The sequence below is a fragment of the Pinus tabuliformis genome, chromosome X (genome assembly GCF_031772625.1).
Source record: "Pinus tabuliformis cultivar Carrire ecotype Pingquan chromosome X, CPIR1, whole genome shotgun sequence".
NCBI classification, from domain to species: Eukaryota; Viridiplantae; Streptophyta; class Pinopsida; order Pinales; family Pinaceae; genus Pinus; species Pinus tabuliformis.
In genome coordinates, this window is record NC_142308.1 from 246,951,755 (window position 1) to 246,975,877 (window position 24,123).

The following is a 24,123-nucleotide window of genomic DNA, read 5'->3' on the forward strand; positions in this document are numbered from 1 at the left end:
CTCGTACAGACAAGGCATCACCATTCTGGCTCTCCATATTTTTCCATCTCATCTCCTCCGTCAGCAAGAATGAGACTATTTCATCAAACTGCAAGGCAGTTGCATTGCCACCTATTGCAATAACCAGACTATCCCACGAATCTAGTAGAGAACACAACAAACTAATGCACTTATCTTCATCTGAAATTTTAATATCAATAGAAAATAATTGGCTTACCACAATATTAAATGTAGTCAGATTCTCTTTCATTGAGTCTCCATCTTTCATCCTCAGGTTATACAATTTTTTCCGTAGGAATAGTTTATTCACTAGACACTTAGATTGGTACAAAGTCCCTAACTTGTCCCACAAATCCTTCGTCGTAGATTCCCCTGATACATTCAACAATACTGAATCTGAGACACACAATCGTATTGTGCTCTTTGTCTTCCGATCCAACTTCTTCCATTCTTCATCGAACACTCTCGTTGGTTTAGTACTTGGTTCTACTGCGAGCCACTGATCTTTATCCACAACCAAATCCTCCCTTTGAGTTTCCACAACTCAAAACTCTGACCATTAAATTTCTCGATCTCTATCTTTCCACTGCTTGCCATCTTCTTTCACCACCAGAATCGATCCCGTAGATCTCCCATTGAACAGGGTCTACCATAGGCCTGAGCAAAAACCCTCAGCAATAAAGGCATCCCCTTGAAGCCAAAAGAACTCTGATACCAAATTTAGGTTTTAACGCCATACAAAAATTACCTGCATACGAATTCTAAAAACAGAAAATAAACAATGGCAAGAGCATAACACATAAAACAAATATACACAGCTATTTTCCCCTGGATCCAAAAACTAGGACTACCAGCTTGATTTTTCATTATGTTCCTTTCAATGTTACAATACATATTTATACATGCCGAAGCATCCATTAACCCTGGATTAGAACATAACCGTAGTTCCCTTGAACGGATCTACAAAATACCATGGACCGAAAACCATCGCGCCCAAAACCATGTGCGAAAACCATGCACAAAACCATAGGTAGGTTACGCACCTAATATATGGTCCAAAATTTTTTTCTCAAGGTGCTGGCCCCCCCTGTGACCCCCTCGCTACACATCGACGCAACGAATATAACACAACCCAACAGTGGACAGGTTGACAAAGGTTGCACATTTCATTCCAGTGAATTATACATTCTCAGCTAGCGATGTAGCATAGGTATTCATCAAAGATGTGGTCAGATTGCATGTTGTTCCAAAGAAAATTATGTCAGACAAGTATGCGAAGTTGACTTCCAAGTTTTGGAAGGAGTTATTTGTAGGTTTGGGCACAAAGTTTGCCTTCAGTACAACTTATCATCCACACATAGATGGACAGACAAAGAGGTTCAACAGGATATTGGAGGACATGTTGGGGATGTATGTGATGCATCAACAACGAAAGTGGCAAGAGTACCTTCCACTGGAAGATTTTGCTTACAACCACGGGTATCAGGAATAATTGAGGATGAATCTATTTGAGGCATTGTATGGGAAGATTTGCAATACTCATGTCAGTTGGAGTGATCCAGTTAACAGGGTGTTGATTGGACCAGACATGTTGGCAGACATGGTACTGGAAATGTAGGTTATAAAGAAGAATTTAAAGGTGACAAAGGATATGTAGAAGAGTTATGAAGATCAGAATAGGTTGTTTAAGGAGTTTTAGGTTGGGGAACATGTGTACTTGCACATCAAATCAAAGAAGAGCTCCTTACAGATTGGATCATGTGCCAAGCTGGCATCGCGGTTTTGTGGAACCTTCAGTATTATTGAGAGGATTGGGCCAGTAGCATATTAACTTGCACCACCTCCGATAGTGAAAGTCCATGATGTTTTCCATGTGTCATTGCTTAAGAAGTATGTTAGAGATGTTGATCATGTGATTGACTGATCTGTATTATAGGTGGAACCAGATGGAGAATTCTAGCTGGAGCCTCAGTGTATATTGCAGAAAAAGGTGTTCATGCACTGGAACTGAGCAATCAAGCAAGTTAAAGTGCAATGGAAGCACTTTGGGTCCGTTGAAGCTACATGGGAGATGGTAGATCAGATGCCGACTATGTATCCTTCCTTGTTTGCTGGTTGAGGCAAAGCAGTTTTGGCATGGTGTTTGGTATAGTGTTTTGGTATATGTCTTGGTATATGATTTGGTATATGTTTGGTGATTTTTATATATGCACATATGTATATGGATGTAAATACTGCCATGAGATATGTTATAAATCTCCAATAAGCGGTATGGGTGTCATGTCATTATGATGTTATGTTTTCATATTGGTTTGCTTCTTAGCAGGTTGATCATTGTAAATACTGCATCGAGCTAAGTTATAAAGTTCCATCGGGAAATATATTTTGCTTACAAAAGTTTTTTGGTTATAGGTGTTGTTGAACACTGAGGATGGTGTTCCCCCAAGGGATAGGGTTTTATAACAACCCTGGTGAAAATTTCCATGTAATAAAAGTTAATAAAGGCAAAATAATAACCACGGTTGATGGGACACTTATTCCAAGATGAATGTTGGGTGAAAGCATAGTTATGGAGATCACTTGTGATTGATTAATGACTAAGAAAATTGACAAAGGTAATGGAAAAGTATTTGGAAAGGAAAAATGACATTTTTGGCACATTTATTTATGAAAATAATCTAAATTACGAGAAAAGGGAGGTGAAAGGTCACAGGTTGCATGTGAGGAGCAAAATCAAGGAAAATAATGGAAAATGAAGAAAATAGAGGCCTCATTCATAAAAAGGCTTATGAGGATAAGTTTATAACCTTTTGTCAGTTCAGTTTTGGAGCTCTTTCATTATTCTCTCTCCCTCTCATATTCTTGGAGACTTAGATTTTCCTTGGAGCACTCTTGGAGGGTGTGGCATACTTTGATTTTTGGAGCAAGAAGGCAAATGAGGAGTAGGAAAGTGCAAGAGGACATCGAGGTCAACAACTAAAACAAGATTTTCTTGCAGGTACTGAGTTGCATGTATGTTTTCCTCACTAGTTTTGACATGCATGACATATGCATGTGGATTTTTTGTCATGATATGTCACTAGTATGGAGGATTTCCTGGATTGACAGTGGATTGCCTAGCCTTGCCATTTCCTGGATACCCATGGAGATTGTGGGTTTATTTCCTTATTTTTTTGGTTGGTTCTCATGTTTCGTTAGCTTGGGTTGAGTTACTAGTTCCTTAAGCCTTGCTCAGACAAACGCTCTAGAGCCTTGTAACATCTTGGGTTGAGTTACTAGTTTCATAGCCTTAGTTGGACATACACTCTGGAGCCCTTGGTTGGTTGAGTTACTAATCTTGGAGCCTTGGTTGGACAAACACTCTGGAGCCCGACATCAACGGTGGGTTGAGTTACTAGTCTTGGAGCCTTGGTTGGAACAAACGCTCTGGAGCCCTAGATGGACGGGATAGAGACCAATATGATGATCGTTTTGTGATGTTAGAAAATGATGTGGAATCACTAGTTGATGGGTTGAGGTGGTTGGCCTTTGGAAGCCCTGGATGGTTTTGGATTAATGCGTTTTATGAGAACCCACATTCATGCTTGGAATATGGCACAAGGGTGAATGACTGAAGAAATATTTGGGTCAACCATTCTATGGTCAGATGGAACGTGGAAGTCCCATCCCGGGTTTGGATTTTTCATCATAAATATGAGGTTATTTCTCCTTGTATTTCTATGAGTCTTATACTGGATTATATGTAGTTTATATGACTGCGATTTCATTGGTATTTCTGCCGCTATTATGTTGGTTATATATGTGTTTTATGACAGTAGCTATGTATGGATCTCATCATGTTTTATTTGTAAATGAATGGACAATGTATCTATGACCTAATGAATGAAATGGCAGTTGATGTGTTGAGGCATCAATGCTACTTAGTGATTCGCAGCTAAGTATGATACCCTTATGCTCAAATCTTTTATTTACACTTGTAGATTACATATTCGTGATATGTTTGACGAAATTCCTGTCATGGCTAGTAGGGGTCCAGTCAAGGTCTCATTTAATTGATTGCTTTTACACTGTCATTTCCTTGTTATTTTACTATTTTGGAGATGTGATTCGATTCTAGGCAGTGCCCTGGGCTCTGGGCCTGAAAAAGTGGCTCAAATCCCAGGGACGCTGGCACAACACTGACAAAAATAGTCATCGGATGCTGGTTTATAGGCTTGTGAGAGCGTGAAGAGGTCCTTGGACACTGGCATGCCCATAGCATGAAAGCATCCAGAGGTCAAGTTGTCCAAAACCTTAGTGGGGCCCAAGGGTTGGTTGGTAGAAATGTTGGATCGGTTCTTGAGGGTCCTAATGCTGATGTTGAATGTCTATATGGTGTTTTTCTGTTGGTTCCACTTCCTTAACATGACTTAGGAGGTTGAATCATATCATAGTGGCCTCTTGTCACATGTTTACCCCCATTGGCTGATTGCTTGGGTAGATGTGGGAGGAGGGTGTTCCATGAGCTCTGATCTACTCTCTAACTCCGCAAACCTATACACACATTCTCTCTCAATCCAAACTCTTCTTCTTCACACTCCAGGATTTTTTAATTGATGGAAGGTGTAATCAATATCCATCACTAAACCTCATCATCTTTGACTTAATCACCTTCTAGGTGATGGTTTAACTTTTCTAACCTTTTAATAAAAAAATCTCAAAAAAAAATCCTTGAAAAACCAATTAAACACTTGATCCATCATGACAACTTTCTACAGACCCTTTAAAACTATGATAACCCTTTGCAACACCATTACAACTCTCTGATAAGCATGAAAAAAGCCTCCAACCATGTTCTCTGCAATCAACGAGACATCAACATGATGGTCAAATACCTCTACATCAAGTCAGGATCATGAAGACCTAGTTGGCCAACACCTATGCATGGATCAACATCTCTGCATCAAATCAGGGTCTCTACATTAAACCAAATTTAAATCATCACAAATTATGAGGGATACTAACATCAGGTTGACATCAATGATAAGATATATAGTACTAAGTCCATGTTTACGTCAACACCAACATGATCCCCCTTTTGGTATTGATGCCAACCTCAAATTGGTCTCCAAACTCTAAGGTTGATCTCCATACACTATTCAATTTATCTCCCCCTTTGATATCAACGGAAAATGGAAATACCAACAATGAAGAACAATGCCAACAATGTAAGGGACTGAGAGAAGTAATCCCCCTAAAATGCTCAACACCATGCTAACCATAAGTAGAATATGCTTCCCATGAACATGTAACAGGGTTTATACCATTTCTCCATGCTGATGTGCATGCTATATGTTGTTGCTAATGCCTCCTTGTCAAATACAAGAGGCTGCTCCACATAGACCAACATATATACAATGAAGGATAGGGATTTATAGGCATAATACATGGCTACAAGAATGATCATATAACATAGTTGTACAATGCCTCCAAACAACCAACATATGGTTGAAACATGAATCCTCTCTCATGCATGATCATCACTCACATGACTCAACCAATGACCCATAAGAAAGACATGATAGTACATGGTTGCATAATGAATTCAAAATCCCATACATGGCTGAAATAAATGAAAAAAAATCATCCCAAATATGGCTATAACAACTCTCATCCGTAAAACAAAAACCACATCAACATATACTTGACACGACCCACTACTCTCTCTCTTCAATTTAGGACCAATCCAACAATAACCAAATGATGAAACAACATAATATAGGGCTCCATATAAGAGTACATGGCTGAAAATGATGATGTACATTGTAAAAAATATGATTGTTACATCATGCTCAAAACTCTCTCCAATGCGAGACCAAGGCTCATCACTCTCTCCAAGACATGGACCACTCAACCATTGATAACTATCAACAATGATTACAAGGTTGATATCTTCACACATGAGTGCATACATGGTTGAAGCAACGAACTCAATACAATGCATGCCATAAACAAGACTACCCAACCATCATGACAATAATGACAAGTACATACATATGGTTGAAGTACATGACATCCAACATAACTCCTCAATCAATAATGATATGCGATAAAATACATGGCTACTACAAGTGCTACTCCACCAATCCAAATGTGCATGAATATACATGGATGCTCAAATGTACATCCAAGTGCTCTACATGGCTACTACATCAAAGAAACTCCTCTATGCATGGCTGAATCAATGATATTCATCTATGCATGGTTATATATAAACTCTTCAACCAATTTTTAGTGAATACCAATAACATATATATGGCTGAAAAATGCACTTTTTCTACCCATGAAAAGACATATGGAGCTGCTACAAATACATGAATGAAAAACAAGAGAAAATGAAAAACAAAGCCATGAAACTCTATACCATGCATAGCTCCCCTTGAGCTCATTATACCTCCAATAGGTAGGTTGATCACGTGGACCTGAATATGCAATGAAGCTCATGAGTATACCATGCTGCTGCTACTCATCTCCACCAACTAATCATGCTGCCATATGTTGCTACCATATGCTCCCCGTGAGGCTATGCACCTCTCATAAACTCTATAGTCTCCTATAAATATGCATGAGGTAAACAAGAATTGCAGAGGGGGATGATCTATCTACTTCATGAGATGCTACTCTTTCTTCCTCCACACAATCTTTCGCTGATTCTTTTCTTCCTTCTCTAATTTTCTACTAGGTCCTCTCAGAATCTGCTACTCTTTCCAGATTTGCCTTGAAGAACAAGGCAACATTCAATCTCTCGCCATGTGGCCAAAGTTATGACATGTGTAACACTCCACATGGCCAAGATATGAAGCAAGAGGATCAAATCTCCTGCTGCTCATGCTAGATCTATGCCTCATATATAACATATATCTCCTCCAAGGGCTAGATATGCAATTAATCTTCTTATGGCCAAATAGGTTGCATAAGTAACAAGAACCATTAAAATCACAATTATACATGATGGCCAATTATCCTTGGCTACTCATACTACTGCAAGCTCTACTGATTGGTGTTGATGGTACTGGACCCGCCAACATATAAGGGGATCTCCCCGATAAGAAGTTCCAATTAGACCTCAGACCGTTTGGTGTAGGAGTCCCAGCAGTGGGTTGTACGGTAATTCCTTGACCACGATTTCGCACAGAGGCAAGTAAGATGTCCCTATTGGTAGCAAGGGTGTGACAACTGCAGTAAGTCAAGGAAGGTGCATGAGAGGTTCTAACACACTTGAGGGTGAAGTGAGTGCGCCCCTTGGAAGCTTGTAATAGTACGTGGCTTGGAAGGGAACACACGAGTGAAGATGCATCACAAGATGGAAAGCAAGTTAGCGAGCAATCCAAAGTGATGGTTAAACCAACATCATGTTTTAGAAAGATTCATACATACTTATACAGAATATTCCATACATGCATTCGTAAGCAAACAAATACATATATCATTTAGAGTAAACCAGATAGCATAGAATACAATACAACATATGCATGAAACATGTTGGCTCTATTATATTAATAAGTGTAAGTTTCAGTCATACAATACATCCTTGTCCAACCACTAGTTCCGACAGTGGAATGTTACATCCACAACTGCCTACTCCTCCAAAGAGATGTACTAGCTCTACATAGTGGAGAAGCCAAGGCTTGTTACAATAATGTCCAAGCTTTCTCTAAGATAATCCTATCAAAAGCTTGGTTGACCAAAAGCCTATACAATGAGTTATGAGGTGCTATTTATAGCAAAGGGTGGGGTGACCCTTGACATTCCCCTTTGAGACCGTTCATCTACCCTCATGACTCTTCAACTACTCTATGACTGTTACATTCAATTATAGACACTTGAAATTCCACTTGACAAGACGTTACATTACAATGCACATGTGCCCATGTGAGACAAAATGGCTTGAGCAAGCCATGCAAGACATCATTGACACTCGGACCATTGTGGTGAGACCAACTCTTTGACATGCTTGTGATGGTCGAAGGTGATGAGCTGATGCCAAGCTTGGTTGTCTGTGATGGTGTCCGTGCGCTCAATGGTGACATCTTGTTGAAGCAAAATCTTGCCTTCATTGCATTCGGGTGAACTGGTATGGCTCCTCTATCCAACTCGTCTGATAGCATGTGCATGGTCATCCTGGTGTGACCAGACCGGAAACATGTTGATGCATAGTATCTACGCTTCTCTCCAATCATGTGTTGGTGGCATGCGCATCAACTTATCAAGGTACATGTTCAACTCCAGTTAGAATTACTTCTTGTCTTAGCCTCCGTGAGTGTGCCAAATGGGCGGGATCGGATGTGTGCACACAATGACATGCATGATTCTAAATTCCCTTGCATGCGATCAATGCCACTGCTCACCATGTGTGTTCCGTGCCAGATGCTGGGATGTATATATAACTTGTATGGGAGTAGTTTCATCCTTGAGTGCATGTTGTGCCCGATGTTGTACCTATTCCTACTGCAACTCATTCTCTCGTCTATGCAACTCTTTTTCTTCCTTGAGTTGTTGCTTCAACACATGCAACTCCTTCTCTGTTACGTTCTTTGTCTTTGCGCGATCTTCATGTCGCGCCGTCACCTCATAGCCTGAGTCTCCAAAGTTGCTTTCATCATAAGTGGATATGCTTGAGCTTGCAACTTTGTTCTGCCTCTGTGTTGTCAACAACCTTCCTCTTACGTTCATTGCATCCGGTATGATTCCTTCAGTTGTTGTTCATGGTGCTGCTTTCTATGATGTTGTTTCCGTCATATCTTGATGTCCTTGTCTATGAACAACTTGATGTCTTTGTGGGTAGGCAAGTTCATAGACACTTGATCGACTGCATCCCCAAGTGTGCTCTAAACGGTGTCTTCGACTCTGCTCTCTTGGAAACCATTGTACCTGTGCTGCTGAGAGGCAGATGAACACCTGTGATACCTGGAGACATGGCAACACTCATGGCAAGCAATTTATCAGTCGAAAACCAAAACGAACTTGAGAACTGACTTGCAACATACCTGTGTGACTGATCATGAAGGTCACGCAATTTCCCCCGGGAGTTCGGGAGACTAATTTCCAAAACTGTGCAAGGCACAGTTCGAGCTGTCAAGAGGCTGAATGACTGCTGGAACTGTGTAATGCACAATCCAACCTGGCCTGCTGGCTGAAACTACACAATGCGCAATTTCAATCAGCAATGACATGCAACTAGCAAACTGCATTGCGCCGTTTCTGGGGCAAACAGGACACTTTCTCCAAGAATTGCACAATGTAAGCCTGGAGGTTAGTGCCTCGCTAGAATTGCACAATTTATGGAGGGAAGGCAGAGTCTTCGCTTCTGGAAATGCGTAGTACTAGCCGGGCAAGGCATGATCCGGGCCAAGGTAGCCCAGACTGGCCGTCGGGTGACTGAAAATATGATAAGTGTGAATGCATGATGAGATGAGTGCAAACAAGAGTGAATGATCATTCATGCAAACATCAAGTGAAAGATTTGGAAAACGGGAAACCATGCATGTGTGTGAAGTGAGTCGCCGCAACGACGACTGTGCATGAAAAACAATGTCATGCATGCGACAGTAGTGAGATGAAAATCAAAACTAAAATGGTGCTAGTACAAGCTAGTATGTATCAAAATGATAGCAACCACTCACTGAAATCAAGAAGACAACATTCATACAAAGCGAAATACAAAAAGCGCTAGAAACGCAGCGCGAGACATGAAAAGCAGGCTTGCCCCAAAACAATTGAGCTAAATGTGCCGATGACTCCTAGATGCAATGTGGGATGTTAGAGTTGCAAGATCAATGTGAGGAATGAGCTTTGTAGCATCCGGTTGATGAGTTTCGATAAAATCGAGGTTGTGACACGCATGCTACAAATCTAGGGAAAGCGACACTTGGTGGGAGGTTTTTGAATTGATCCTTGCATGTAACCTCCAACTGCTAAAAATAGATCCCTGAAACAAGGGATTCCTTTGCATGTTGCCTTGGGAGGAGCAATCCATGCATGCAAATCAGTTTTTCTTGGTCCCGGAGGGAACCGGTGAACTCAACTGCACATGCAACAGTCTCCTTAGATGGGGGGGAAATGTGCATTTCTAGGAGGGAGCTGGGCTGGCTACCTAGAGGGATTGTGCAACTTCTGGGCTGAGCAGCCCTAGTGGGATGAATTGTGCAATTTTTTCAGTGAATAGTTACAGGTAGATTTGCGCAATTCTGGGGCCCAGCAGGCTACCAGACGGAATTGCGCAATTTCAGGAGGGAAGGTTGGTTTCCCTCTAGAATTGCGCAATTTCTTGAGGGAGCTGCTCAGCCTGTAGCTGGACTAAGTCTGGTGAAACAACCTATGAGGGGGATGCAAAAGCTTTGATGGAAAGACTGTCATTCTGCAATAAAATCACTGAAGCTTGTGTACTTGACAAGATAAGACCTGCTGCTGTGAAAGGTTGGTAGGGAGGCTCCAAAATGAAGCTAAGGAAAAATTTTGGAGGGTGGTTGTAGCCGCTACAACACTTGGAGACACACTGGTAGAACTCTAGCTCTCTAAATGGACCTTGTTCGTGAAAAACAAGTCTAACACCTCTGGAGGTATTGTTCAGTTCTCAGTTTGTCTCGGTTTCCACACTAGCTTGATTGTAAAATGTAGCATCTACCAAGATCATGGTCGATTAACACACATTCCAAGCCAAGACAACACAGTTGTTTCGATTGGGGTTGAGGAGTATATGATGCACAATTAGTATAGTCGTCAGAGTCTTAGTTTCATCTCTGGTGTTGCTTCGCTGCCAGCGGGCCTAGATAGTACCATGGCGGAGTCACGCAGGAACAAAAGCATGGCTCCACTGCCAGTGAGCCTGGTCAGTACCCCAATGGAGTTACTTGCATCACATCTCTGCGCAGGAAGCCTTTCTCTTCTTTCACCTTATTCTTTTTTCATTTTTTTTCAAACCTTTTTCACTTTTTCATTTTTTCATTTTTCTTCTTCATAACTGTGCATAACACTTATTCATTTCAGAGGTGGAAGAGGGATCTCGACTTATTGAGAGCAGAAGAGGTTGTTCCTTCAGAGAAGTAGCTTATGTATACCTCTGACGTGTTTGTTAAGGTTTTCCCCCTCACCTTACTCTACATGAATGAGCTGACAAGGATTAATCCAAATAAAACCAACTAGAGTAGGTGATACTAGTTAGCACACAAGCATTGTGTTTTCACCAAGGTCACTTCGAACAGTACGTATTTTCCATTGCTGTATCATGGACTAAAAGTAACAAGTTCTTCACACAGAGGCAGGATCACAGATAACCAAGTAGTGATAGCTGCACAAAGCCTCTTGTACTTTACCCAGCTTGTTTCAAGAGTCATGCATGGTTTCATGCGAAAGTAACCTACGAATGAAAACAAGCAAACAAAAAAAAAGCAAAGCAAAAGTAGAAGTAAATGCAAAAGAAAAGTGAGTAAGCAACAAGCAAACAAACAAACAAGAAAACAAAGTAAGAAAGCAAACAAGCATGCAAGCAAGCAAACTGAAAGCAAACACTACTCCTACTCCTAATCTAACGATGCATGGGCCTGGTCACGTGAAGCAATATTTCCAATGCAACCACCGACGCATTGGTTGAAAGATATAATGATGAAGACAGATACACTCCGAGCTTACAAGCAACCACAGAACAAAGATGAGTGAAAGCACATGACATGCACTCTATGGAGCTTCCATGGTGTTGTGTTACACTGCGTGCATATGTTGAGTGTATGCATTCTCTTGACAGTGACATGCAAGAAAACGTGAGAAAGGTAGACCACCTACACTGTGCATGTGTTCTTGTTGTGTAAGATTCCTCCAACGCATGAGAGATGGGATTGTGTAGTTTGAGTGGAGGATGCGAAATTTGGGTGTTTGGTTGATCTTCAATGCAAAGTAGAGAGTGATGAGGAGTTTTAAGTGTTTCAAAAATTTCCTGACCGGAAGTGAAACCAACCTGAGGACAACGAGGGCCTGACATAACCATCAGCTCGGGCTGAAGTGCCTCGACAGTTTGCGGGGTTTCGACTTCATTGACAGATAGATCATTATAGACCAGTGTCTTAGACAAATTAACAATGATTTAATCAACATCATGATCATATGAAGAAGTAGAGAGATCACAACAACCAAGATCAAAAAATTCAAGATGTTTGTTGGCTTCCTCATGATTTGATGAATCGGGCAGAGGAGTAGATGAGAAGTAAAGATGTTCACCCTCTGTGTTTTCAGAAATGACAGATGACATATTGGACGGATTTTTGGAGGAAGATGTGTCCTCTCCGCACTGTGATGATAGACTGACATCCGACATGTCCTATGAATGATCGGAAGTAGAAACATTTGGAAATGGGTTTTCACAAGGGAAATTAGCAGTGTCAGAATCAAAAGGGATGGCAGGATAAAGCAGATGAGGCGCAGCTCAAAGGGAGTCATCCTTCACCGCGGGTTCTTCTTTAGATTCCTGCACACACTCATCATGAATGATGGCATAGGTTGGATTCATAACACCAAATCTGTCGACAACTTGATCCTCATTCACAGCAGGTGAGGAGTTTGGAATGGAAGAACACAAGATAGTACAATTCGAAGGATCAACAGAACACAGGGACAGAGGTTGAGGGAACAAATTCACGTGACAACCAACAGTCTTGCAAGCCAAATCTGCGTAGATATCAAGAGCAGGTGGGGTGGGAGGGTGTGACAGTTCAACAGATGTGTGTGCATGATCTCCCACATCACTTCGCAGTGGTGGAGATGTTTGATGAGGTGAAGGCGGACAATCACTTGTGACAGCAACTATGCCTGCCTATGATTGCACAGCTCCATCAATGAAGTGTGTTGAGCGGGGTTCGGATATGCTAGAGGATATTCAAATCTTCCATAAAGAAATTCCCAATCAATTTCATCTTTGGGAAATCAGTATGCAAGATTAAAAAAGTGTGTGTAAAACTGATCAATGGATTCAATGGGTGCTTTTAGTAATTTTAGAATTTCTTGATCGAGTGCTCTATGGTTAAAGTGATTGAAAGCACGGTTTATCTCTGTGACCAGATGAGGAAGAGAATGAATATATTTTTCAGGCAGCGTGGCACACCAGTGCATTGGGTGCCCTTGAAGCGTGTAGAAGGACAATGCGTAGGTCATGTATTCTTCAAAGATTCCATGTCTTTCGCATGAGCCTACAACGCTGACCGCCTAACCAAGGCTATGTGGCCTCCACCATCATATGTTTTGTGTGACAAGTTATCCAAGAGATTTTCCAAGATAATGAAGTCGTTTCAATAAGACATATACTCAAGACGAGCAACTATATAGTTAGTCATGGTAGATATATAGAGATTCAAAACAAATGTGAGGACTTAGCTTGTCATCTGGCCCTCCTTTTAGCGCCAAAATGTTGACGGTGTTGGACCCGCCAACATGTAAGGGGATCTCCTCGGTAAGAAGTGCTAATTAGACCTCAAACTTTTTGGTGTAGGAGTCCCAGCAGCGGGTCCTACAGTAATACCTTGACCATGATTTTGCACAGAGGCAAGTAAGATGTCCCTGTTGGTAGCAAGGGTGTGACAACTGTAGTAAGTCAAGGAAGGTGCATGAGAGGTTCTAACACACTGAGGGTGAAGTGAGTGCACCCCTTTGAAGCCTGTAATAGTACGCGGCTTGGAAGGGAACACACGAGCGAAGATGCATCACAATATGGAAAGCAAGTTAGCAAGCAATCCAAAGTGATGGTTAAACCAACATCACATTTTAGAAAGATTCATACATACTTATACAGAATAGTCCATACAAGAATGCATAAGCAAACAAATACTTATATCATTTAGAGTAAACCAAATAGCATAGAATACAATACAACATATGCATGAAACATGTTGGCTCTGTTATATTAAGAAGTGTAAGTTTCAGTGATACAATACATCCATGTCCAACCACTAGTTCCGACAGTGGAATGTTATAGCCACAACCGCCTAATCCTCCAAAGAGATGTGTTAGCTCTGTGCAGTGGAGAAGCCAAGGCTCCTTACAATATTGTCCAAGCTTTCTCTAAGATAGTCCTATCGAAAGCTTGGTTGACCAAAAGCCTATACAATGAGTTATGAGGTGCTATTTATAGAAAAGGGTGGGGTGACCCTTGACATTCCCCTTTGAAACTGTTCATCTACCCTCATGACTCTTCAACTACTCTATGACTATTACATTCAACTACCAACACTTGAACTTCCACTTGACAAGACGTTACATTACAATGTACATGTGCCCATGTGAGACAAAATGGCTTGAGCAAGCCATGCAAGACATCACCGACACTCAGACCATTGTGGTGATACCAACTCTTTGACATGCTTGTGATGGTCGAAGGTGATGAGTTGATGCCAAGCTTGATTTTCCTTGATGGTTTCTTGCGCTCAATGGTGACATCTTGCTGAAGCGAACTCTTGCCTTCATTGCATCCGGGTGCACTGATATGGCTCCTCTGTCCAAATCGTCTGATAGCATGCACATGGTCGTCCTAGTACGACCGGAATGAAAACATGTTGATGCATAGTGTTTACGCTGCTCTCCAACCATGTGCTGGTGGTCGTGCACATCATCTTGTTGAGATACATGTTGAACTCTAGTCGAACTTGCTTCTTGTCTTTGCCTCGGTGAGTGTGCCAAATGAGTGGGACCGCATGCGTGCGCACAATGACATGCATGCTTTTGAATTACCTCGCATGCAATCAACAACATTACTCACCATGTTTGCTCCGTGCCAGCTACTGGGATGGATCTATAACTTGTACGGGAACAATGTCATCTGCGAGTGCATGTTGCACCCACTATTGTACCTGTTCATGTTGCAACTCATTCTCTCGTCTATGCAGCCCCTATTTTTCCTTGAGTTTCTGCTTCAGCACATGAAACTCCTTCTCTGTTCTATTCTCTGTCTTCACGCAATCTTCATGGCACGCCGTCAACTCCTAGCCTGAGTCTCCAAAGTTGCTTTCATCACAAGTGGATTTTCTTGAGCTTGCAACTTTGTTCCACCTCTGTGTTATCAACAACCTTCCTCCTGCGTTCATTGCATCCAGTGTGTTGACTTCAAATATTGTTCATGGTGCTGCTTGCTATGATGCTGCTACCATCATATCTTGATGTCCTTGTCCACGAACAACTTGATGCCTTCGTGGTTATGCAAGTTCATAGACAATTGATCGACTTCATCCCCAAGTGTGCTCTAAACAGTGTCTTCGACTCTGCTCTCCTAGAAACCATTGTAATTTTTCTACTAAGAGGCAGATGAACACTTATGATACCTGGAGACATGGAAACACTCATGGCAAGCAATCTTTCAGTCGAAAACCAAAACGAACTTGAGAACTGACTTGTAACATACTTGTGTGATTGATCATGAAGGTTGGGCAATTTCTGCCGGGAGGTCGGGAGACTAACTGCCAAAACTGCGCAAGGCACAGTATGGGCTATCAGGAGGCTGAATGACTACTGGAATTACACAATGCATAGTTCGGCCTGGCCTGATGAGGACTGAAACTATGCAATGCACAATTTCAGTCAACAGTGACATGCAACCAACAAACTGCATTGCATAGTTTCTAGGGCCAATAGGACATTGCCTTCAAGAATTGCGCAATGCAAGCCTGGAGGTCAGTGCCTTGATAGACTTGCTCAATTTCTGGAGGGAAGGCAAAGTCTTCACTTCTGGAAATGTGCAGTACTAGTTGGGCAAGGCACGGTCCGGGCCAAGGCAGACCAATCCGGCTAACGGGTGACTGAAAATGTGAGAAGTGTGAATGCATGATGAGATGAGTGAAAATAAGAGTGAATGATCATTCATGCAAACATCAAGTGAATGATTTGGAAAATGGGAAAGCATTCATGTGTGTGAAGCATGTCGCCGCAACAATGACCATTCGTGCAAAACAATGTCATGCATGCGACAGCAGTGAGATGCAAATGAAAACTGAAATGATGCTAGTACAAGCTAGTATGTATCATTACGACAACAAACATTCATTGAAATCAAGCAAACAACATTCATACGAAGTGAAATACAGAAAGCGCCAAAAACGCAACACAAAACATGAAAAGCGGGCTTACCCCAAAACAGTTGAGTTAAATGTGCCGACGACTCCTAGATGCAATGTGGGATGTCAGAGCTGTAAGATCGATGTGAGCAATGAGCTTTGCAATGTCTGGTTGATGAGTTTCGATAAAATAGAGGTTGCGACGCGCATGCCACAAATCTAGGGAAAGCAGCACTTGGTGGGAGGTTTCTGATATGATCCTTGCATGTAACCTCCAACTGTTAAAAACAGATCCCTGAATCAAGGGATGCCTTTACATGCTGCCTTGGGAGGAGCAACCCATGCATGCAAATCAGTTTTTCTTGGTCTTGGAGGGAACCGTTCAACTCAACTGCACATGAACAGTTTGCTTAGCTGGGAGGAAAAAATGTGCATTTCTGGGAGCGAGCTGGGCTGACGAGCCCTACTAGGAGGAATTGCGCAATTTTATTAATGAACAATGATAGGCAGATTTGTGCAATTTTGGGGCCCAACAGTTTTCCAGACAAAATTTCTCAATTTCTAGAGGGAAGGCTGGTTGCACTCCAGAATTGCACAATTTCTTGAGGGAGCTGCTCAACTTGCAGCTGGACTAAGTCCGGTGAAACAACTTGTGCGGGGGATGCACAAGCTTTTATGGACAGGCTGTCATTCTGCAAGAATATCACTGAAGCTTGTGTACTTGACAAGACAAGACCTGCTGCTATGAAAGGTTGGTAGGGAGGCTCCAAAATGAAGCTAAGGCAAAATTTTGGAGGGTGGTTGTAACCGCAATAACAACTGAATATGTACACTCTGTTCCTACAATTTTTTGCAACATGTCAAATCTTGTGATAATTGTAACACTCTACATCATGCATCAAAGGAACAAAGGGACATTGATTCCTTTGGAATTTGACAGATCTGCCATAATCCTCTCTTGGAGTAAAAGATCTTCTGAATGTAGGTGTTCCTTGAGGTCTTCCTCTCTACTGCTGTTAGATCTACTACTTATTTCCTTGATTATTGCTACTCTTACTGTTGCTATTGTTCACTACAAGAATTTTTGGTTCTTCATTGTTGTTCTTTCTTGCACGTCCCTTTTGAAAACCAAGACCATATATATCCAATGGTGATCTTTGGTATTCAGGCAAATTTTCCAAGGCTATGGTGCTCTTCTCCATCTTCAACTGCTTCCTCACGGAGATCACTTTAGCTTCTAATTTCTCACATTTATCTTCCTTTTCTTTGTATTGTTTCCTCATTCCTTCTTCAACTCTTTTTACTCTTCCAATTGAGTCCTCACGCTGACAAGTTCCTCCTTGAGCTTGACTTCCTTATCATCACATATATGTAAGAGTTATCCTTGATCCTTGCATGCAACTGTTAGTTTAGCAACCTTAACAGATATTTTTTCAATAACCATTAAAGTTGACTCATATTATGCTTGAAGATGCATTAGTTTATCATAGTCATCAACATTACTATATAAACCAACAAGAATAACATTAGAGATATCAAATTTCAAGCTTCTGTGATCCATATTTTATTTGTAAACAATTTCAGAAGAAATCACATTGGTAGATTTAGGTCGACGCGTTTCGAACCAACCAATGTGGTTCATCATCAAGACAAGATGAAAAATCAGATCATAGCGGTAAGTTAAATAGGGAGTCAAGACCTTCTAACAACTATAGGGAAAACGGCTAAAACAACTATTTTTAACTAGAAAGGAAAAAGAGACAAAATATCTATTTATTTATTTATATTTATATTTAAATTTTTTAACCAAATTAAATATTAAATACACTATATAATTATATATAACTAACATGACCCTTAATATAAAAATAAAAAGACAAGACTATAACAGATTCCAAATTAATGAAAGAAATATTCAAATAAAAATAACAACTTAGTCAAAGGGGAAAAACTAAATTAAAAGGTAATAGAAATGATATTGGAATATTATTAATTAGTTATAAAAATAATAATAAACTTGGTTATAAATTAAATTTAAATGTAATATGTTTAATTATTTTAATTTTAATTTTAATTATTTATAATTTAATTATTTTTTAGTTTATAGTTATTGGAAAAAAGGAGAAATAAATTTATATATATATGTTTAATTAAATTTTATTTTAATTTTAATTATTTATCATTTTATTATTTTTTAGTTTATAGCTATTTGAAAAAAGGAGAAGAAATTAATATTAAAAAAAGGAGGGATAAATAAACAAAACTTAGAGGGGAAAATAAGAAAAAAAGAAAAAACGAAAAGAGGAAAAGGAGAAAAGAAAGGAAGGAAGCTAAGAGGAAAGGGTCGGAATCCAGCAGCTACTGATTTTCCAACCATCGTCCCTATTAAGATTACTAGGCCTCCTTTCAATTTCTATGGCTTCCCTAAATTTACGATGATGAAAGTGAGAAATCTTCGCAATGACCTTAGCCTCCTCAATGCATATCTGATGTTTGGTCTTCTAAGCATGCTCTGCTAAAGCCGAAGAGCGGGTCCTTCCATGCTTGATATCGACAGCGTGTTCCTTAATCCTTTGATTAATGGATCGACCTGTTTCATCAATGCATGGATCAACATCTATGCATCAAATCAGGGTCTTTGCATTAAACCAAATTTAAATCATCACTAATTATGAGGGATGCTAACATCAGGTTGACATCAATGATAAGATATATAGTACTAAGTCCCTGTTGACATCAACACCAACATGCTCCCCCTTTGGTATTGATGCCAACCTCAAATTGATCTCCAAACTCTGACTCAGGTTGATCTCCATACACTCTCCCCTTTGATATCAATGGAAAAGGGAAATACCAACAATGAAGAACAATGCCAACAATGTAAGGGACTGAGAGAAGTAATCCCCCTAAAATGCTCAACACCATGCTAACCATAAGCGGAATATGCTTCCCATGAACATGTAACAGGGTTTATACCATTTCTCCATGTTGATGTGCATGATATATGTTGTTTCTAATGCCTCCTTGTCACATACAAGAGATTGTTCCACATAGACCAAAATATATACAATGAAGGATACGGATTTATAGGCCTAATACATGGCTACAAGAATGATATAACATAATTGTACAATGCCTCCAAACAACCAACATATGGGTGAAACATGAATCCTTTCTCATGCATGATCATTACCCACATGACTCAACCAATGACCCACAAGAAAGTCATGATAGTACATGGTTGCATAATGAATTCAAAATCCCATACATGGTTGAAATAAATGATAAAACATCATCCCAAACATGGCTATAACAACTCTCATCTGTCAAACAAAAACCACATCAACATATACTTGACACGACCCATGACTCTCTCTCTTCACTTTAGGACCAATCCACCAATAACCAAATGATGAAACAACATAATACAGGGCTCCATATGAGAGTACATGGCCGAAAATGATGATGTACATTGTAAAAAATATGGCTGTTAGATCATGCTAAAAACTCTCTCCAATGCGAGACCAAGGCTCATCACTCTCTCCAAGACATGGACCACTCAACCATTGATAACAATCAACAATGATTACAAGGTTGATATTTTCACACGTGAAATGCATACATGGTTGAAGCAAAGAACTCACTACAATGCATGCCATAAACAAGACTACTTAGCCATCATGCCAATAATGACAAGTACATACATATGGTTGAAGTACATGACATCCACCATAACTCCTCAATCAACAATGATATGCAATAAGATACATGGCTGCTACAAGTGCTACTCTACCAATCCAAATGTGCATGAATATACATGGGTGCTCAAATGTACATCCAAGTGCTCTACATGGCTACTACATCAAAGAAACTCCTCTATGCATGACTTAATCAATGATCTTCATCTATGCATGGTTATACATGAACTCTTCAACTAATTTTCTGTGAATACCAATAACATATATATGGCTGAAAAATGCACTTTTTCTACCCATTAAAAGACATATGGAGCTGTGTAGAGTCCAAAGATTGTCTTACCATGACACCCCTTTTTGCCTATGTTTCCTCTCTTTCCCTATATTTACCACCTAAATAAAGCCATATTGACAAGGTTTTGATAAAGGTAAGCAATAATATGTCTTCTTCTTCATGTTTGACTATATACCCTATTGCTTTTTTAAAGAATGCAATTGGCTACGAAATTGGTCTATTTCTGCAGCTAATCCAGATTTCTGCAGCTGTCTCCATTGATTGCAAGGTTCAAAAGCTCCAAGTCAGTGATGAAGGATACGAATGGATAAAGAATGGTCCCCTCGTGGATCCCTTCCTATCCCCTTAAACCAACTCATCAAGATGAACGCAGGATATCAAGGTCAACCCCAAAGTCAACCACAAGATTGTCACCGGAACATAATCTGAGTTTCATCAAAACCTTATCGAATTGCTTTCGGAATAGAAAATCGAAGGTTTAGTGATATAGTTTAGTTAGAATAAAGATATTTAGGCTTAAAATACTCATGTTGTTATGCCAAAGACTTGTTATAAAAACTATGGCCGCACTGTGATTTGGTGCACACCGGATGATGTAATTTTGAAACAGTTTGTTAAATTTCGTTTGCAAGCAATAGAATTGGTTTTGTGTGTGTATGCGCTGCGTTGATTGGAGATTATGGACTGATCTGTGGAGGGCCCCTATGACCAGTGACAGGTCTTTAACCAATTGCAATTAGATTTCTTTTCATTCCTTGAATACTCTGTTTTTGTGTGAGAAATGCAGTATGATGAGTTCACCAGTGAATCATTATATGCATGAGTACTTCCATCTACTTTATACCTAGTTTAATCTGCTATTTGAATTTCTTTTTACCTAGTACAACATGGTTCTTTCATTTTCTTTTTATCTAGTGTAGTCCAACTGTGTTTACTTCATAAGTATAGATGTTGTTCAGAATATCTTGTTTGAATGAAATTGAATAAGTAAAAGTGTGAGAGTCTTCTCCTTAACAATTGAATTCAGACAATACTTCTTTACAGTTTGATAGAATAGATTTCTCTTGCACTTAGTGAATTAGAGCTATAGCATAAAGATTCAAGACAAAAATCCAAAATAATCTAACAAAAGTAGAATTTAGAATCACTCTCATATCATCCATAAACTTATTCAATAGAGTATAACTCCTAAGAAATTAGCTGATAAATTTAAGGATTGAGACATTAATATAATCAATGACACCATCTCCATACTAATCTTAATTCTAGACCCTAAAAAGAACATAACGACACAAGGAATAACTTCTAGCACATATAGTGCACATGTACTTCATCAGTGCACGTACCCTGGCTGACAATTTATGATTGACAATTTAAAGACATTAAATTGGCCAAACATTTTGGTGCAGTTGCAGGGGAAGTACAAATAGAAGTTAAGAAAAAAAATCAAAACATGATATGAGTAGGGATAGAGACTCTTGAGGTAGATTTGTAGGGCGAGGAAGAAGTTTAATTCCCACAAATCCACTCACTTCACCTAGATTTCGAGAATCCACACCACCTACTCAAACCTGAATTCCTTTTAGAGGTCAACAAAGGCTTCTTGAAATATCAAGATTAGAAATCCAATCCAGAACTTCACTCACTTCCTCTACTGAAGCTGTAATGGAAGAAAATCCTACATCCCCAACTACATGAGTAATTTTTCTATCCTCCACTGGCGAGCAAATTTTGGGACAAAAATTAGAAGTTCCTAGTGAAGAAGAGAAATCAAAAACTTATTTTGAACAACCATTGATAAAGGAACTAGAAAGATTAGAAGAACACTATATTAAGAAGATTTTTCGGTGAAAATCACATCATGATACATTTGTTGACGCATTTCGAACCAACAAGGGTGGTTCATCGTCAGGACAAGTTGAAGAACCAGGCCATGGCAACATATTAAATAGAGAGAGCAGATCATCCAACGGCTATATTGGACTAGGAAATGACTATATTTGACTAGGAAACGACTAAGTTTGACCAAGAAACTGTACTTGGACTGAGGGATAGGGATAGGGAAATTCAAAAGTTAGTTTGGTTAATTTTATTATTCTATATGATTAAATTTAATTGTTTATGAGAGTAAACTAATAATGGTTAAATAAAGGAATATAAACTAATATTATTAAATAAATCAAGAATGTTTATTAAAGGTTCACTTAATTGGTTAGTTAGAGTAAAAATTATTAGATCCTAATATATTTATATTCAAGGGACCATCGTTCTTTGAATTTTTCTTTATTAAATTGAAGCCTATTTAATTATTACATTATATTAATAATTAACTAAATTTTAATTTAACTTAATATAATTAAGGAGTATAAAATAATATATTTATTATTAATGTTAAAGTTATATAAATATAAATTAATATTATTAATATTAAAGGAAATAATAAGAAAGATTAAAAAGGAGATTTTTAAATAAAAGTTAACCTACTTTGACTTAATATTAAAAGGAAGGGTCTAACAAAGATGAAAAGGGGCAATATCTTAAAAAATATTATTTTAAGGTTATTAAGGTTATTAGGGTTATATTCGATTAAATTTTTAATTGTTTATATTTAATGGGAGTAAACTAATTATTATTACAGTTATATATTAATTAAATCAAGATTGTTTATTAAGGGCTCACTCAATTAGTTAGTTGGAGTGAAATTATTTTAAGGTTATTGGTTCATTATTTATTTATATTAAAGGGACCATCATTCATTAAATTTTTCTTCATTAAGGCGAAACCTATTATATTAATTATTACAATATACTAATAATTAACTAAGTGTTAATTAAGGAATAGAAGATTTTTAAAATACAGGTTAACCTGCTCCAACTTAATAATAAAAAGAAGGGTCTAACAAAATTGAAAAGGGGAAATATCTTAATTAAACAATTATTATTATTTTAAGGTTATTAAGGAACTATAGAGAAAGAAGATGGTAGATTCTAAATAGTTAAATGAATATTCATTAATAAAGTCTAAAGGAATAAACAACAACATTCTTTAAAAATCCTTTAATAAGGTAAAAAATAACATGTTAATAATGCTAATTAACTAAGGCTTAAAAAGATTCTTACTATCAGTATAGATAATTATCTTATTATAATAAGAGAACAAGTAAAAAGGTTAAATAATTATTAAAATCAAAGAGGAGAGATAGGATGAGGGATAATCCAAGGTCAAAAGACAAGCGAAGATCACAGTATAAGGGGCGGGGGCAGGGCACGAGCAGGGGAAGGGCAGGGGTAGCTAGGATGAAAGGGCAGGGATCGAACATCTACTAATCCTCCATCCGTCATCCCTATTGAGATTTCTAGGCCCTTTTTCAATTTCTATGGCCTCCCTAAACTTTCGGTGATGAAAGGGGGCAATCTTGGCAATAACATGGGCCTCTTCAATGCATACGTGATGCTTAGTTTTTTCCGCATGTTCTACCAGGGTGGAAGACCGGTCCTCCCATGTTTAATATCGGCTGAGTGCTCATGAATTCTTTGATTAATAGAGTGCCCAGTCTCACCAACATAGGGGGTCCCACAGGAACAAGGAATAACATAAACACCTTTCATGTGCTTGGGGTCGATGGTCTTTAACAGATCTAAGAGAGCTACGGATGGTGTTAAGGGGTTTAAACGAAGAGGACACATAATGTCTCCTGAGGATTCTCGCAATTTTATCAATAGTCCCCTAGATGAATGAGAGATGAACCCTTGGGACCCTATCCTTAGGGTCTTTCTTGACCTTGGGACATTGGCTGGCTTTAAGGAAAGCTTCCAAACCTTGTTGCCTACTGTAACCATTATCAACAAAAACATTAAGGAGATGGGCTTTCTCATTCTCAAGGTTCTTCCCATCTGAGAACGATGGTCCCTTGAATATAAATATATTAGGATCTAACAATTTTTACTCTAACTAACCAATTAAGTGAACCTTTAATAAACATTCTTGATTTATTTAATAATATTAGTTTATATTCTTCTATTTAATCATTATTAGTTTACTCTCATAAACAATTAAATTTAATCATATA